Genomic DNA, 16636 nt, shown 5'->3' on the forward strand with positions numbered 1-16636 from the left:
CCCCCACGAAATAGCCATGTGTGTTCTGCAGCCTGGAAAAAGACCAGCAGCAAATTCTGAAGGACAAAGAAGATAAACAAACAGTGGTTTAAATTAGGAAACTGCAGATTGATGCACAGCATGCGTGGCTACAGCGAGAGTGAAAGCTGAGGGAGAGGCTTCAGGAGGCAGGCCTGAGTTTTGCCAGGAGCAGGATAAAGACTTGCCTGCAGCCTGGAAAGAAGCTGGGACCAGGAGCACCCAGCTCCACACAGCTGCTATATTTGCAAGACTAAAATTGTTTTCTGCAAAAACTTCAGTCAGGTTGATGTAGTATCTGCAGTTACAGTCTGGACTTCACAAAGAAAATCTAAAGTGAATATAGGCAGGTGATATTCACCTTTTAGAGCGGGGGGAAGTCATTTTAGGGGGAAAAAAAAAAAGTTTGTAGTCAGTTCAGCTAGTGGGAAGGGCTGAAAATCATGGGCTTAGTAATAGGGGCTTGATTCAGTTTCCTAAAGAAAACATTTACTGTCCTCAGGGTGCCCTAAAGAGTCCAGTCTGACCCCGTTTACTACTCGGGTAGGGCATGGGCCTTCTGTAGGCCTTCTGCTTTACCCAGGAGTGTACGTGGATGTCTCAGAGAATCGTAGAACCATCTAGGTTGGAAAAGACCTTCAGGGTCATCAAGACCAACCATTGACCTGACTTCACAAGTCCCACCACTAAACCATGTCCCTCGGTGCCACATCCACACGTCTCATAAATATCCCCAAGATGGGGACTCCACCACTTCCCTGGGCCACCTGTTGCAATGCTTGAGCACCCTCTTCATGAAGAAATTCCTTCTAATGTCCAGTCTAAACCTCCCCTGGTGCAACAGTGCCAGTCAGGACACGCTGGAGTACCAGCTACCGGTGTCCAGCAAAATTACCCAGGTCCCAGGCTGTCATAAGCAGAGCGCTCATGACATTTTGTATAATGATGTAGTAGAAAAAGTATGCATACTGAGCAGGCTTGCTCACTGGCCCTGCTTTGAGCAGGGACTTGGACCAGACGATCTCCAGAGGTGCCATCCAGCCTCAGCAGCTCTGTGACTGTGTGGAAGACAGCTACATACTGTCTCTAAGTTATTATTTCTCCTCTCCCAAACTGTATTACACAGCTGATGAGCATATAATTGATGTCATAGTCAAGGTATTTGCCAGAAATAGTATACCAGTAATGGTAGTGGTAGACAGTAGACCACAGCTTGATTCTTACAAGCTTAAAAAACAAAGCCTTTGCAAGTCGTTCAAACATTTTACTTCAAGTGTAGGATATTCGCAGTTTAAATGCATTGTGTATAGTGGTGCTAAAACAGCTAATCATCTAAGGGCATTATAGTATGCAGATTTTAGGGAAGCCAGATGTTGTTTGAAGAATAACTAAGAAGATGTAGAAATGCTCACATTAATGATAGAAAAGAAAGGAATACTCAAGTGCCAGCAGCCTATAAAATAGCCCAAGGAAAATCTGGAGTGAGTTATACCGAAGGAATGTGTGTGAAGGGAGGAAAAGAGAGGGAACATAACCACACAGAGAAAGCTTTGCCAGTGCAGGCCATGCAGGACTGGTTAGAAATGTAAGACGGGATCTAAAAGAGAAGGGAATATTATCTAGCTAAGGTAAAGGTGGACATAAACAACCCATAACAAATGGTGACAGCTGAAAGGTTGAGAAGGATATAAATAAATGAGGAAGGTAATTTATTTGAGGAAGAACTGTAAAGGAGATGCAATCACATCTTTAGCGAAGTGTTTTTAAAAAAAAAAAAAAAAAAAGTTTTTCTAAGGGTGATCTCCAAGTGGAAATGGCATGAAAAAAAAAATTAAAAATTGAAAACTCTGAAGTGTCTAACCTGAAAAGAAAGGAAGGGAGGGAGGAAAGAAGAATGGGGAGCAGGGGGTTGGTGAGGTGGAGAGAGTGGGAGGGAGAGAGAGAAAGAGAGAGTTTAAGCAATGTTCGGTCTTTGACAGATTTTTGGAGAATGGAGGAACTCATAATCCAACTGTGTTAGGAACTAAATTCAGGGCAGAAAAGATTCAGATATACATGTATAATAAAATGTAAATTTTGTAAAGTGCAAGCGTGAAAAAAATGAAAGGTGTAAAAATATATGCCGTTCATGGCAAAGAAAAACTGCCACCAGACACATGGCCAAGTTCACCTTTGCGTTTGATCTGAGCTTGCCACAAAAACTAGGAGGTAACTGGGGAGTCCCTCCACTGCTCTGGGAGGCACAATCCTCTTCCTGACCTAAGTCTGTGCCGAGATCCCTTGCAAGGGGTAGACTGTTACAGAGAGTGCTATCCTGACTCCGCCTCTTGAAGACTTTGTTAGAAGAATTTCTTAGGCAACTGTAGCTGTTTCTTGACTACTTTATTCACACGCTGATGTTGGGCGTGGGACCAGGACAACGCAGTGAAATACAAAGGACAAATTCTATGCCATAGGCCATAAACTGGATGAGAGATCATACAGTGAAGTAACAGTTAAAAATGCAGCAAAATGCATCTGCACAACAGGAGGGTGAAAACAAAAGAAAGACCTTGGAAAAGAGATAACGAAAAATAAAAAGAAACAATCTTGCAAAGGTAAGTTTCACCATTGGGCAAGGCTGGTATCACTGTAGTCATTAGCCAAGAATAAAAGCCAAAACCAAACCTGCAAAGATGGGTTTGATTTGAAGAATTAGGTACTGGAGAGAAGTCTGGACTTTCTCCAGCTCCATTCAGCAGCCAAAGGTGTGAGCAAGACGAAAAACAGAAACCAGTCAATGCTAAGGAGTGTCCCAGATGCCAGAACGTGAAACAAGAAGAGTGAAGACAAAGAATTACAGAGGTAAGAGACACAAGGTCCGCAGCCAGCTCAGAGAAAACACTCCCTGCCTCAGATCACCGTGTTATTCACAGGAAATGCTACGGCGATGGAATTGATAGAGCGTTTCGCAGGGAAGTTCTTCCAGCCTGTGGTGTGACCTAAAAGAAGCTGAACCAAATGTGGTTTGATCCAGTGGCCAAAGCTATAACTTTCTAAAGAAATTTGGCATTCTGTCTGTGATGCTGCAGGCCACATGACCCCGGTGCAGACCATAAGCTGAATACCACAGATAAAAAATATTTTGCCAACATTTTGCAAGAGCCTACAGTGAAAAAAAGAAAGAGTTGGGGAAGAGATTTTCTTTCCAGCTGAGCTCCTGCCTTCTTCCCACACAGAAATATCCCTTTCCAGACTTCTCTGGTAGGATATGACCAAGGGAACCTCCTCTTTGTGGAGGAGGCAGGCTGACAGGCACCTACCCTCGCTGAAACACGTAGCAGCTAGTGTCTGCCCCAAGTCACAGCACCTGCTGGGATTTATGGGGAAAACAGCCATGCTCACTAGCACTAAACCAGTGTACGTTACGTGTTCTGAGAGAGCTTGTCTACCTCTGCTGATCCCAGTCTACAAGTGCTTTGCAGACTCACCCCATCTCTCTGTTCTCCCTGATGCCCCGCATGATCTGGAAGAGGAGGCTGCTCTGTTCCTGCCTTTAGCTACCCCATTGACTCATAAGTGTTAAGTCACACATATAGGATGCTGAAGAGGAGACATCATCCATGATAAATGACCTCTGAAAGCAAGCTTTGATGATGCAGTCATGTAGGCCTGTTGGTGATGTGACAGACTGAAGACAGCTGATGCAGGTTGTGGGATTTCTGTCCGTGTTAACTCACGGCTTCGATGCAGGGTCATAACCTCAAAGAAGTGCAACTCCACTGTCCTGCAGCCTTGAAAGAGTCAGTGGCATCTCCAGAAACTGCAGGTGAAATGTGTGACCCCCTCATCATGGCATGGCATGAGGAGCACCCTCACAACTCAGAAGCAGGTTGCTGCTGCTGCCTGGATGCTTGCAGAACAGGCACAGCACCATGGCTCACCAGCTCAGCGTGGGCAAGGCAGCTGTGGGTTTATGGAGGAGTACTAGAGAGTCTCTTCTTAAAGACACAGACCTGAAAAAATGAAATTCAAACCATGTAAACATAGTTTAACCTATAATACGGACTGGAATATTGAGCAAGAATGTCAAACCTACCACGTGAGTCCACATGCTAAGTGATGAAAGTGCTTCATATCCACCTCAGAGTAAGAACATACACATGGGGATCAAAGCGTAGCTGGGGCATTGCCAGCTTATATCCCAGCTTGTTTGCAATAACGGGAGCATCTGTCTGTGCTTCATGCCGCTGAATGCTTAATTGGAACAGGACACCTCCATTTTTCCTGAACATGTTGGTAGGTCCATAGTAATAATACTAATGGTAACACTAACACCACCACCACCACTAGTAGTACTACTAGCAGTAGTGGTGGTGGTGGTAGTGTACTACTACTACTACTACTAGTGATGGTGGTGGTATTAGTGGTGTAGTAGTAGTAGTAGTAGTAGTAGTAGTAGTAGTAGTAGTAGTAGATGATTCCAGGGACATATATATTTGGAGGGGAAGGGAAGCAGGAAGCACCTAAGGGGCCTGTAGTTCTCCTCTTCCCATTAGCATCATCTGGTTTAACATGCACTCCAGGCCATGTAATACTAGAACATCCTTGTGACTCCGCTTCCAGCACAGCCAGCAGCTGCGTTTAGGCTCTGTTCAAAGGACTGAGTCTCCATCTGTGTTTTTCAGTTTGCGCACACTGGCCAAAAAGCCATCTGGTAATAAGTGTGAAGCCACCTTTGCTGGTAGGTGAGGGAGCAAGAGTAGGGGAACCTTGCGTGATTTTAATTTCCTTTATAACTTGACAATATGATTATTTATTTATTTATTTATTTGTGATGAGGATAAAACCAAAATTACACTAGATTTGCAGAAACATTCATCGATGATTCTTTTCCAGAAGTCTGAAGCAAAATTTCCACTGTGTAAAAACATATTACACTGGAGTGCCACTTACAGATTAGTTATGCCAAATATAATTCCTATTAGACTTTCAGGAACAGTCATGATTCACTCTAGTTCACATTTGATAGTTCTGTTTTCAAAGCACTGCACAGTCAAGAATTAATTATTTCACTCAGAACAGTAGGAAAAATCATTAAGAGCATTTGTTAATTGAGAAATATAACCAAAGAAGGCTATTGGTGATGTTTTTGCCAAGAATTTCAGAAAATAATAAAAAAAAAATAAATCCGAAACAGACATTTGAGCAATATTGAAATAAGATTTACTAATTTCTTCAGACGTGCTTCTAGAAATAGTAGAATGTCATACTTCTTTTAATGGCAAGCGTTTCAGTATACTTTCCATCACATCATAATTTGATAGCTTTTTACTTTCGAAGTTAACAGTTGCTCAGAAATGAGGATTAATTCATTCAAGATTCAAATAGTTCACACTAACAGAATTAATCTTGCATTTTTGTTTTCCCACATTTGTTTGTGACTTCTATGTCTGTTGTAGATTTAAAATATTGGCTTTGATACAAAACATGCATTATTTATGAAATACTGGACAAGGGGCAAGTTGCTAGCATACTTACTGAGTTATTCCTCAAAATATTGTAGAAATGTTAACTAAAATGCCCTACCTCAAACTCAGATCAGCTTCAGAAAGATCATTTAATACCTGAGAAAAGTTAGGTGATAGGTTTATGCAAAACTTGTCAAGGAAGATCTTGTTTTACATCAGGCTAAATTCAGAACCCTCTTCCCCCGGGAAATTAAGAAGTGTCAGTTTCCATTTTCATCCTGTTTTATCATCCCAAAGAAAGCTGGCATTTCAACATTTTCTGCATGAAACCAGCACTAACCACTACTTATTCATCACCAAGAATCAGACTTCAGCTATAGATGCAAATTCTGCTGCAGTTTTATTTCTTGTTACACTAGTCAACCAAGTTGTTAGTATTCTTCACCAATGGTTACTCTCCCACACTCAAAGATACCAGAAGATGCATTTTACTGTTTAAAGGCAGGTCCTGAAAAAGCACAGAACACAAATTCCAAAGCTTTTAATCAAGAAATTTCATGGTAGAGAATCAAGTTGAAACAATGCTAAAAACCTTTGTTTCCAGTCATCTCAACATTAAACTTTCATTTCCCACTGCTCCATGTTTTAAAAAGCTTGTCAGTTCAAGTAAAGACGCCCTGTTCTTTGCCACAGGCATGGCAAGCTGGTCACACTACATCTTCTGTAACATACCAGCCAGAGAAGTCAGAGGGAAAGCATCATGCTACAGTGAGAGCTGTAGCACAGGAATTTCAGCCTAATGGAGAAATTGTGGAAAAAAAAATAAATTAAAAAATCACATCCAAATTCAGATTTTTTTTTTTTTGAAAGCACATCTTCTGACGTAAAACACAATTTTCTGGCCAGCCCTAGACTGCTTTCTTGTCATAATTGGGAAAGTGGTGCATGCAGCATGAAGTTAGGCTCTTCCCATTCCTACCCGCATCTGCAAACTAGGTGTTGGGTGAATGACTTGCAAAGAAAGGGCAGGGAAAGTCTTGACTCCAGGTTCATCCCAACTCATGCAGCAAGTAGGAGTCAGCCAGGCACCTAAGATGAAATAAACGTCACCCTTGAAGTAAAACAATAGTCTACCTTACCTTACTCCAGGAGGGCTGGGATTCACCGTCCCGTGTATTAGCTGTACATCTGGCTCGGAATACTTCTTTGAACCAATTTCAGGAGCAAGCAATTTGCAGATTGATCTATATTTAGAGTTGTGCCAACAACACAATCCAGCTGTACTGAAATATGACCCAAAAAAGGCTCTTAATGTGAGCTTGGTAAATTAGCCTATTTTACAGCCAGGCACAGCTAGAGTCAATGATTTATAGTAAATCACTCACAATTCTGCAGCCCGCATCCACTGCGGAAGAAAGAAAACAATAGAATAATCCTAAATAAGTAGTAAAAAATTTTAAAAAATGAATATATAATGCCCGTTGACCTGAAACAAACATTTCATTCATATTGGTGTAGATTTTTAATTTTGAGCAGAAAGAGTAACAACTCCAGTTTTCCCTTACACGCTAGCCTATTCACGTTCTCCATTGCAGCAATACCCAACTGCTTTTCAGTAGTGCATTAAGCAACACATTGTTTGTTCTCCCTTCCTCTGCCCCAGGGGAGAGGTTTGCAGAATGATTTGCTTTGATAATTTGGGTGCTTTTCTTTAATGTATATGTTGCAATGCCTTTATATCATAGAGGCTGGTTAAAGAAATCCTGTTTGCATTTGTACAATGATCTTTGTGATAGTCTTCAGCTCCTGAGGGAGTTCATTCCACACTCTGGGACCAGACTTTGAAAGCCTTTAACCTCCTGAGTGGAGTACATTGAGGCCAATGAGTAAACATTTTTTTTCTTGATTTTTGCCTTGCTTTTCGGTCTCGAGCTTTAGCCCATCCTTTGGATCAGCAGTCTCCAAAGCAGGGTGCAGACCCCCCACGGGGTGTGCAAGACAACCCACTGGGGTTTGTGAAGAAAACACCTTTTGTGCCATTAATAAATAAAATAAGTTTTAAACGTTGTGTTTATTCCATCCTTATTGCATCCTTTTATAATTTCTATTTCTACTTATGTTTTATAATGTACATAGCATATTAGTACAGTAATACATGTATATAATTCATAATTAAATATACATATAATGGGGAGCGCGTGCTCAACATTTTTTGTTGATAGGGGTGTTCGATCAAAAAAGTTTGGATACCTCTATCTAGATCACGGTTCCCTGATGACACCACGCCCTAACAACACAAACTAAGATCTTGAGTTTCTGTTGGTGTTCTGTGAATCAATGCAAAACCAAAGATAGTTGTCAAGCATACTTAAAAGAAGCACTGTTGTTGTGGAGAATTGCTGTGGCCTTCCCATGCTACATGGATTTTCCTGGTGCCGGAGTCTCATGCGGATACATTGTAGGACTGTTGTCTAACCAAGGGGTGGTAGGAATATGAGAAGTGGCAATACAGATCTGCCAGCACAAGAGTCTCCCACTCAAATAGAGATAATTAAACACTGATTGCTTTATGGGTTCCTATTTGGGTATCAGGGAAAAAAAATAAATGAAAATTCTCACAAACTGTGGACTGAGCTAACTGTGGGGTTATGCATTCACACAAATTAAGCTAGAGTGGATGTGTAAATTCTCTGAGAAGTTTTCTGTGAGCACCACCTCCAGCTTGCTGAGATTTTTGACCCAAGAGTTGATGCCATCATGTTGTGTCCTTAAAAACCCAAGGCAATTGCCTAAATGCGCATGTGAATGCCATCGGGTGACCAGTGCTAAGTGATCTAGCATTAGCACCTACTTTTGAAAGTGTTGCCTTCCAAAATCAAATCAAAGTATTTCTGAGGTGCCAGTTGTAATTCTTAAAATCTTTGTGTGTGTTGTGTGCCTGCAGGGCTCTTTTATTTACTCTGCTTTGACACAATTAGTTCAGTTATGCCATATGCCTAATCCCTAAGAACACTTACAAAATAAACTTACGGAAAGCCAAGTAGGCACTCTGATTTAATGCGGGTCGTACTGTAAATTCACCCACTCCCTCACACACAAAAACAACGAAATGCTTTCTAGTTTACTTACAACTTCCAGAAACGCCTGACTAGTTACACGGAGGTAAGCCTGAAGTCTTCCTGACTGAGCCAGAATTTTCCAAGCATTAGATTTCACGTTTTAGCAGTATTGTAAAAACAGATTTTCTTCCAAGTAAAAGCAGGCATGGCATTCTGAAACATCCTCTGGAAACAACTGCGTTCCTGGTGGCAACATAAAGTTGCAACCTCAGGTGCACAGATTAATTGATTACTAATTAATAGCCTGTCCATAACACAGGGAGGAGGGAAATAAGACGTTAAACAAGAATACTTCAGGCAGGCACCAGCAATAGCTCACAGGAGCTGTCTGCTGACAGCAGGATATGATAGAGAAAAGGATATCAGCACCCGGAGCTCCTGGGACATGCTCCAGACCCATGCCATAGTGAAGGGAACAGGCACAAACATTTGGGCAACACCTTGCCAGGCACTAAAGGGGACACCCCAAGAAAGCCATGGATATTATTACTATAATTATGAATTAAACAGGGGAATTCAGGGGGCGTAAGGTCATCAACGCTGCTTTGTGAGAGCCCGTGCAGCACTCTGTTGGTACACACTTCAGCGCGGTGGTATGGCTGATGGCTTTGATGGGGTTGGAAATGTACATGAGGGAGAGGGATGGCACGAGGAGAGTGCCCAGGCTTTGCTGTGGGCTGCTTCTCTTGCACTAGAGTGCTTTGGGAAAAGAGAAAAGGCAGCACTGGGTCAGAGGATGACTGGTGAAGTGCAAAGGGGACTTAAGTAAGGACAAAACTGAGCCTCAGGGCCCTGAGCCCACTCCCATCCTCCTGGGGGTTTGGCTGCCTGGGCTCGGGGCCAGCTCTAGGGACAGTGCAGCTGGTGACCTTGGGGAAAGCTCTTCCAGAAAGCTCTGCCGGGAGGCATCAGCAAGGGCTGTCCCTCCTTCCCCTCCTTCCTTACTCCTTCCTTAGGACCTGTTTTTAAGTGGAGACTTCCCTCGGTCACTGCCCGAGTTGCATTGCAGCTGCACTGCGGTCAAGCCTGTGCATCGCCTGCAAAAGATTCTGAGAAGAAAATCGTGTGTCCATGTCTGGCATTGGCAGTGGCCATGAACTTGCAATGGTAGAAACTGCAACATCCTATAATGAGTAGTAGATCATTAATCACGTTTGGGAGTGTTGTCCTTGTTCCGTACTGACCTGGCATTAGCATCCTCGCTGACATATTTCACTCAATTTGAGGAACCTTGTTATAAATTTGATTTTCTGAGTGATAAAAAATATCCTGTAAAAACATTTTTAAGAACTACTTGAATTCCCCCCAGCAAATATAATTACAGCTGTTGTATAGAATTGCAGAACTAACAAAGTGTGCCATAACAAATGTGTTTGCTTAGTGTTGTTTTCTTGTCTTCTCCGTAGACGTGGATTCATAAGGATCATCCTACAAGGACATCTTAATAAGCAAAATTTCCAAATTTCATTCCTGTCCATTACTAAATGGACTAAATGGACTAAATCCATCCAGTTGAGGTTCTGCAGCCCATGATAACTGTAATAACTGCTCACTAATTAATACAAGGACAAATTAATGGAGGCAGAGAGATGTTTTCTAGGAACTTTGGTAACATAAGACAGAGTACCACTGACCTGCTGGCAGATTTAGAAATCAGTGAAAATGAATAAGGTTATCTAGGCAAACAAGCGATGGAAAGCAGACATTGTAACAAAGAGATGGCTAAATTGGATTACCTGAAGTCAGCAGTCAGAAAGTTAGGAGGAGGCTGCGCCTTGATTGAACGGGCACTGATCAAAGCCACGGGGAAAGTGCCGTTGTCTAAACACCCAGAACAGGAGCTTCGTGCTCTTGATTAGAGTGCATCTTTCACAGCTCATTCACTCGCTGATAAAGCACATCTGTCTGAGCTGCAGACTGCAAAATGCAGGACTGCGAAGGAGAACCATCAAAGAAACACAAGACATGAAATACCAAGAACGAACTATTTTTTTCAGTGAGGCAGAACGTGAGATCCTATGGCTATAGGAGCTGACCTACATCCAGAGCAGAGGCCTGACCTGAAGACAGACAAAAAGGATCAGACCTTAATAAGAAAGAATGATCAAATGTTAGGTAAAAACAGGATACATCACTTTAAAAGGCGGCTGAAACTAAGAGGAAGTTCATTGCATTTGCTAAGGCTAAACTGTTGGTAAGGCTGTCTAAAAGCCCCAGCCTGAAAATACAAGGAAAATGTGTTCATGAAAGCTGTGGAGATTAGGAAAATACTGAAAAGGAGAAGAAAACAGAAAGTGGAAAATAGACTCTGCAACGTATCTGCCATACAGCGACCGTTCGCCAAAGACAGCAGGGGAATCTGCGGAAGGAGTGGAGCTGCCACGTGTCCTCTGGCTCTGTCAAGGTGAGGGTGCAGCCAGAGGGGAAGGCTCTGCGACAGGACGGACGAACCTGGAGAGACAGCGATGAGGACAGCTGCTCGCAGCCAGCCAGACAAAACTCTTTGTGGAGGCCTGTGTGCCACTGGGCCCCTCTGGGTTTAAGAGTAAGAGGAGTCACGCACACAGCAAGCATGAGAAAACGTGGGAACCAGGAAAAAACGCTGGACTCTGCGCTGCAACGTGAGCTTCTCTCCAGCGGTATAAAACCTGTGAGACACCAAGCCCCAAATGGACTGTCGCTTGGCTGACAGATATCCTGCATTCGGGGCTGAGGTTCTGGATAAAACATTATGGATTTAATTCTGCAGGACTACAGTTGTTGATATTCACCCGTCAGACCCTTTTCACACTGTTTTGAAGAATAAGAAGGCTTTAAAAGGGTTATAAATTCCATCTTTGAACACTTTAAAAAAAAAAAAAAGGAGGGGAGGGGGTGTATAAATTACATCACTGAACACTTTCAAATTCTTTTATAGTGCCAGGCCAATACAAAAGCACTTAGTATAAAAGGGAACTAAGCCAAGAATGTGTAACAGAAAAGGCATGAACATGTTTGGAAGAGTTAAAATATCCAGCAGCGTATGCAGGACTAAGTCATGCACTGGCATTGAGTTCGCAGACAGGTGTGCCAGTCGGTGACATTATCGTTCTTCCAGTTGTTCCTGAACAGCCCTCAGCCGAGAGCTTCCACCCCCACAGCTCTGTTGGCAAAAGCAATGATGTGAGTGCTCCCTCACCAGCTTCCAACAAGTCAGATGGATTAGCCGATGAGAGGGTATAAACTAACCTGCTCGCTTGGCCTGGAGCAAATTAAAGACCTCTTAACAAAGCCTTTTACCAGCAGAGCTATGCCAGCAGTAACCACGGCATCTGAGATGGAAAATGGCACAGCTAGATCTGGAGCAGAGTGTCTGTCCAGGGGCTTACGAGTATTCACAAGTTATAGCATCTGATATGCATAATACTTGTCCATTTGTATGTTTTGTTCTGCAGCAAACGTAACACAAAGTAATGCAAATATACTTGAAGTTCTTGTGTTGCGGACTAGGCTGACTCACATTATCTCCTGCTTGCTCCGTGCTAAAAGTGCAAGGCAACAGTTATCAAGTGGTGGATGGTGAGTTTTAATTCACGATACCTTCCTGACCTGTCTGCGGGCACAAGGTGTGATTGTGCAAAATTAAGTACCTCACTGCATGTCCTGATTAAGGTTGTAAATTACTTTTCCCGGTATCACTTACAAGGTATTCCAAGAGGAATAACTGCACAAATTCAATTTGAGTTCAGTTTACTACAGAAACTGCTACTGACTGTAACCCAAATGGTCTTCTGGGAGTTTACAAGTTCTGTTATTGGGAATGGGGCTTACACTTCCAAAAGTCTTCTCTGATGGTACTCTGGAAGCAAGGATTGCAGCACAAGCAGAGGCACCCGTGTCAGGTTGAACCGCAATGAAAATCCAGCACGGGCTCCTTCCCAAGACAGCTGAACCCGTGCCACCCAAATCCACTTGGGTGCATCTACTTCAGCTGCACCTGGACGTGCAGCACAGACAGAACCTCAGACCAGTGACGGCATCGAGGCTTGTGAGTCCTTTCTTCCCCGTCTTCAAGCATTATTTTCTCTTCCTGGTACTTGTTCTGTGGCGTAGTGCTGCTCATACTACAGAGTGACTGCTTATGCTATCTATTTTCAGCTATAATCTATTTTTCCACTTTTGGCGTATCAGGACAAATGTGCATTCACTTCTGCCACAGTAATAAGGCTCCAATTCAGCCATGCTCACTGTGTTGTGTGATCCCCACAGCAAATAATCCCATTCTCTAGAGTAATGCTTTTATTTGTGAGACAAAAGCGCCTCTCCTCTTAGTGAATTTCTAGCTTCAAAAATCCCTTAACATGCAGAAGTATTTGAATTGAAACTTTCATGTGCCTGGGAACATAGATTTCCAATAATACAAAAGACATGTTAGTGAAGTTTCAACTCTCTAAAAAAAAAAAAATCTTGAATCTTCTTTGTTGTATGGATATCTGTTGCAGAAATGTGCTCTAGGAATCGGATAACATCCCATCGGCCTTTGAAGATATCTTGGAGGAGCCAGCCTCATCGTGAAAGCGGTTGTTAGGTCTTGGCAGGAACTTTGGGACACAAATCTCCCCAGAAATAACATGCTGTTAGTATGAGTAGCATTTTGCTGAAAATGCCACGATTGGTATACCCTGGAACCGCACGATGTCTCCCATGGCACGATCTGCTTCTCACTGATTTCTGTAAGAGTTGACTCAGAAGTTAAATATTCTCCTCAGCTGCGACCAAAGGAAACGCTGGATGTGTGTATAAAGCTCACTCCCCCTGTGGCTTGCATACTGTCCCCAGTCAGCAGGATACTCTACATCGTGGGTTACACAAGTATGAGAATTTAATTCTCAGGGTCTCATACAATGAATTTTATCCTCTAAGAGCAAAAGATCCTATTCTTTGTGTAGGAGCTTGCCATTTGTTCACTGAAACCCTAATTCAGCAGAACATACAAACATGCTTTTAAATATTTTGATGGAATGGACTTTAAGTATTATTACATATGGAATTTATCAGCCATGACATTCATCCACTAAGTAGCTCTATAAACCTTTCTCCCCAGATATATATATGCAGTTGGAATGCTAAACAGGATTGTATGCACTATTCACTCCCTTCCATAGCATTATGCCCACTTAATTATTTTTAAACAAAGCAATGCCAGTGACTGGCAATGGCATAGTTTAGATTTGGGTTATTCTACATTTGGTGCAAGACAGCACACTGCAGCAGCAGCATATGCAACACGATGCATCGATTGTTAATTCCGCTCTCCCATGTGAGACGTGAGAGCTCTTCATTTACAGGAAGCTGAATCAGTTTATGATTTTTTTTTTTAACTAATGAACCGTGGGAGACTTGCTTGCCTGTCTGTAGTATAGGAGAAAGAAGCGGAAAGAACCATGGGGCTATCAGAGAAATAAGAAAGCTGCAAGTTTTATCCGTAGGATTAGATTTGCGACTGAACAAACCAGTTTTGCTGTCTGCAGGACTAGGGCAGTTAACCACTAAAGAGTTCTCTCCTATACTGTCTCATCAAAAAATGGAACAGGAAAGAGATTCCGGTTGTTGTCCAAACTGATGAACTTTGGTAGTAAACACCACTGACTCTCAAGAGACTATAGGGAAAAAAGGTGTGCTAAAAATCACCAGGAGCTGCACATCAGTGATCATTTCTACCTAGGAACCTTAGTAGCACGTGGGTTTGACAGGGGAACTGAAAAACTGTTGATGAAGAAACAGTGAATTAATGTTACTACAAAATAAATGCATTCTTGCCAGAGCATCTCAGGATGCTTTTTGAAATATTTAGTCCCATCATGAATATAATACAAAACTGCATTTGCAACAAAGCAGTCTAAAAATAAAAACTTCTGCAGCAAAGATAAGCAATTATTTTTTTTTTGTGACTTACTCAGTGACAAGAGAGCTATGCAAAAGTTAAGATTACCTGGTGAGACCTGTGTCCATAGAGTAAAAGTATCAAATTCGCCAATACAATCTAAGTTCTGTTGTCACAAGGCCAGTAATGACCAATTAAAGTAGCCACAATGGTTTGAGTTCCCCACGTTGAGCACTCTGAATGGAGGAGGAACCCCTTGGAGGGAGCTGGCAAAGCAAGACAGTGGTGAGGTGATTTGGGAGGAGCTGTGCTACTAAATGGTTTCTGTGCAAAGAGTCCCGGAGACTCTGAGATGTTGTCCCTGAGCAGCCTCATGTATCGCTGGGGTCGGCCCCGCTTTGAACTCCAGAGGTTTCTTCCAATCTAAATTATTTTATGATTCTCTATCAATTTTATTAGCATTCTAGATTACCCACTGCACTTAAATGCAGATTATCCTTGCACTCCAACGTCGGGACCTACAGCTTGTTATCCTCCAGCTCCTCCTGTGCTGCCTGAGCATCCCAGTTCGCTCCGAGATGTCCATTTCAAGCACTCCCCTCCTGGATGCAGGGTACGTTCCCTGACTGCAACGCCTTTACCTCACGCATGAGTCCCGCAGGGATTCTTCGTGTAAGCTCACGGCAACCTGCACTGGTTTAAACATTCGGTAAGAAATAATCCACAGCAATACAATTTTCAAACGACTAAGAAATTCAAATGTAGGCATGCGCTGAGGCAGACGTCAGTGGACGGGCGCGTACAGACAAGGACCATGAGCTGCAGGGACGCAGCAGCACTGACACATCGCACAGCCCCAAAGTGGACGAGCCGCCAGTCCCGCCTGCGCTTTATGGACGCTGCACCACGGGAAGCTTTTGCTTCGGTGGACCCAGGTTTGAATCGCTATCTCCACCCTGTGCCCCGCTGAGGCACAGCAAATTTCATCTTGCTTTATCTCCCGTCCCTCCTCTCACCCCTCGCCTAAATTTAGAGCATCCCTCCTGGAAATCCGACACTGCCTTTGACGGCTTCTGTGTTTATCCATGGGTGACTCTCCCCTCACCCCTGGAATTGTAGGACGATTTTCTTAAGCAGTGGAAACTAATTTTCCACCAAAGGTCTCCTTTTCTCAAATAATAATTTGGAAGGAAAGTGACATACTATATGGCACTACCTACAGCATTTAAAGCAAACCCTCCTCAGAGGTTTAGGTTATTTCTCTCCCCGTGTCTTTCACGATACTGAAAAGAGTGAGCTCTCCGAGCGCTTTGAGGCGGAGGATTATCTTTTTTGTCACCGAACACTTGCAGACACCAAACCTGCGGCACCGTACCTCTTCACCTGGAGGGGCCCAGGGCTGGAGGGTGCCAGGAGGGGAAGGCCAAAAGGGCACTGCAGGCCCCGAAACACCGTGAGTGGGATAGGGGGCAGGGGGCTCGGGCGGCCATGGGTCTGCCCACGGATGGTGCCCTAAGACCATGGGATGGTTCGGGTGGGAAGGACCCTACAGATCATCTAATTACAACGCCCTGCCATGGGTGGGACGCCTCCCACAAGGTCAGGCGCCCGGTGATGGCCTTGGCGCCTCTGCTGCTGTCCTGGTGCTGGCTCCTCTCGCTCCTCCACTTGTGTCTGCCCCGGAACCACTTGGTTTTGCCCCAACTCCCCTCACAAAACCGCTCGGTTTTGCCCCAAAACGCCTTTCTTCACACGTTCACTCCCCCCTCTCTGTGGGGAGCTCGGCTACCGTCTGTGTGAGCCCCTCACCACCCACCCCGCCCTCCCCGGTGCTTCCTTTCACCGATTTCGGTTTTATTTTACTTTATTATTTTATTATCAACTTTAACCCCTTCGGCGCCGCCGGGCCGGGCGGGGCGGGGCTGTGGGCGGGGCGGGCTCCCCGCGCGCGCGGCGGCTGCGAGGCGCCGCACGTGCCCGGCGCCTAACGGTCCCGCACGCGCCCAACGGTCCAACGGGCGCAACGGCCGCTCCGTCAGGCGGCGGCGGCGGCACCGGCGGCCGGGCGCTCCCCGCTCGCACCGGGCTGGGCTGGGCTGGGCTGGGCCGCCGGCGGAGCACGGAGCGGCCGAGCCGCTGCCGTTAACACGGGACGGGACGGGGGGGGAGAAGAAAAAAGGGACGGG

General features: G+C 44.2%; 1 long non-coding RNA gene across 1 annotated transcript; it reads right to left on the bottom strand.

Annotated features, from left to right (window-relative positions):
* Window positions 1-255: 255 nt before the first annotated feature.
* LOC308189421 lies at window positions 256-16615 on the bottom strand. Its single transcript, XR_013946357.1, has 3 exons — window positions 10324-16615; window positions 6448-6557; window positions 256-4013 (listed from the first exon to the last, which is right to left on the bottom strand). It is a non-coding gene; the product is annotated as an uncharacterized lncRNA (long non-coding RNA).
* Window positions 16616-16636: the final 21 nt, after the last annotated feature.

Source organism: Anser brachyrhynchus (assembly GCF_964034855.1).
Source record: "Anser brachyrhynchus genome assembly, chromosome: 2".
NCBI classification, from domain to species: Eukaryota; Metazoa; Chordata; class Aves; order Anseriformes; family Anatidae; genus Anser; species Anser brachyrhynchus.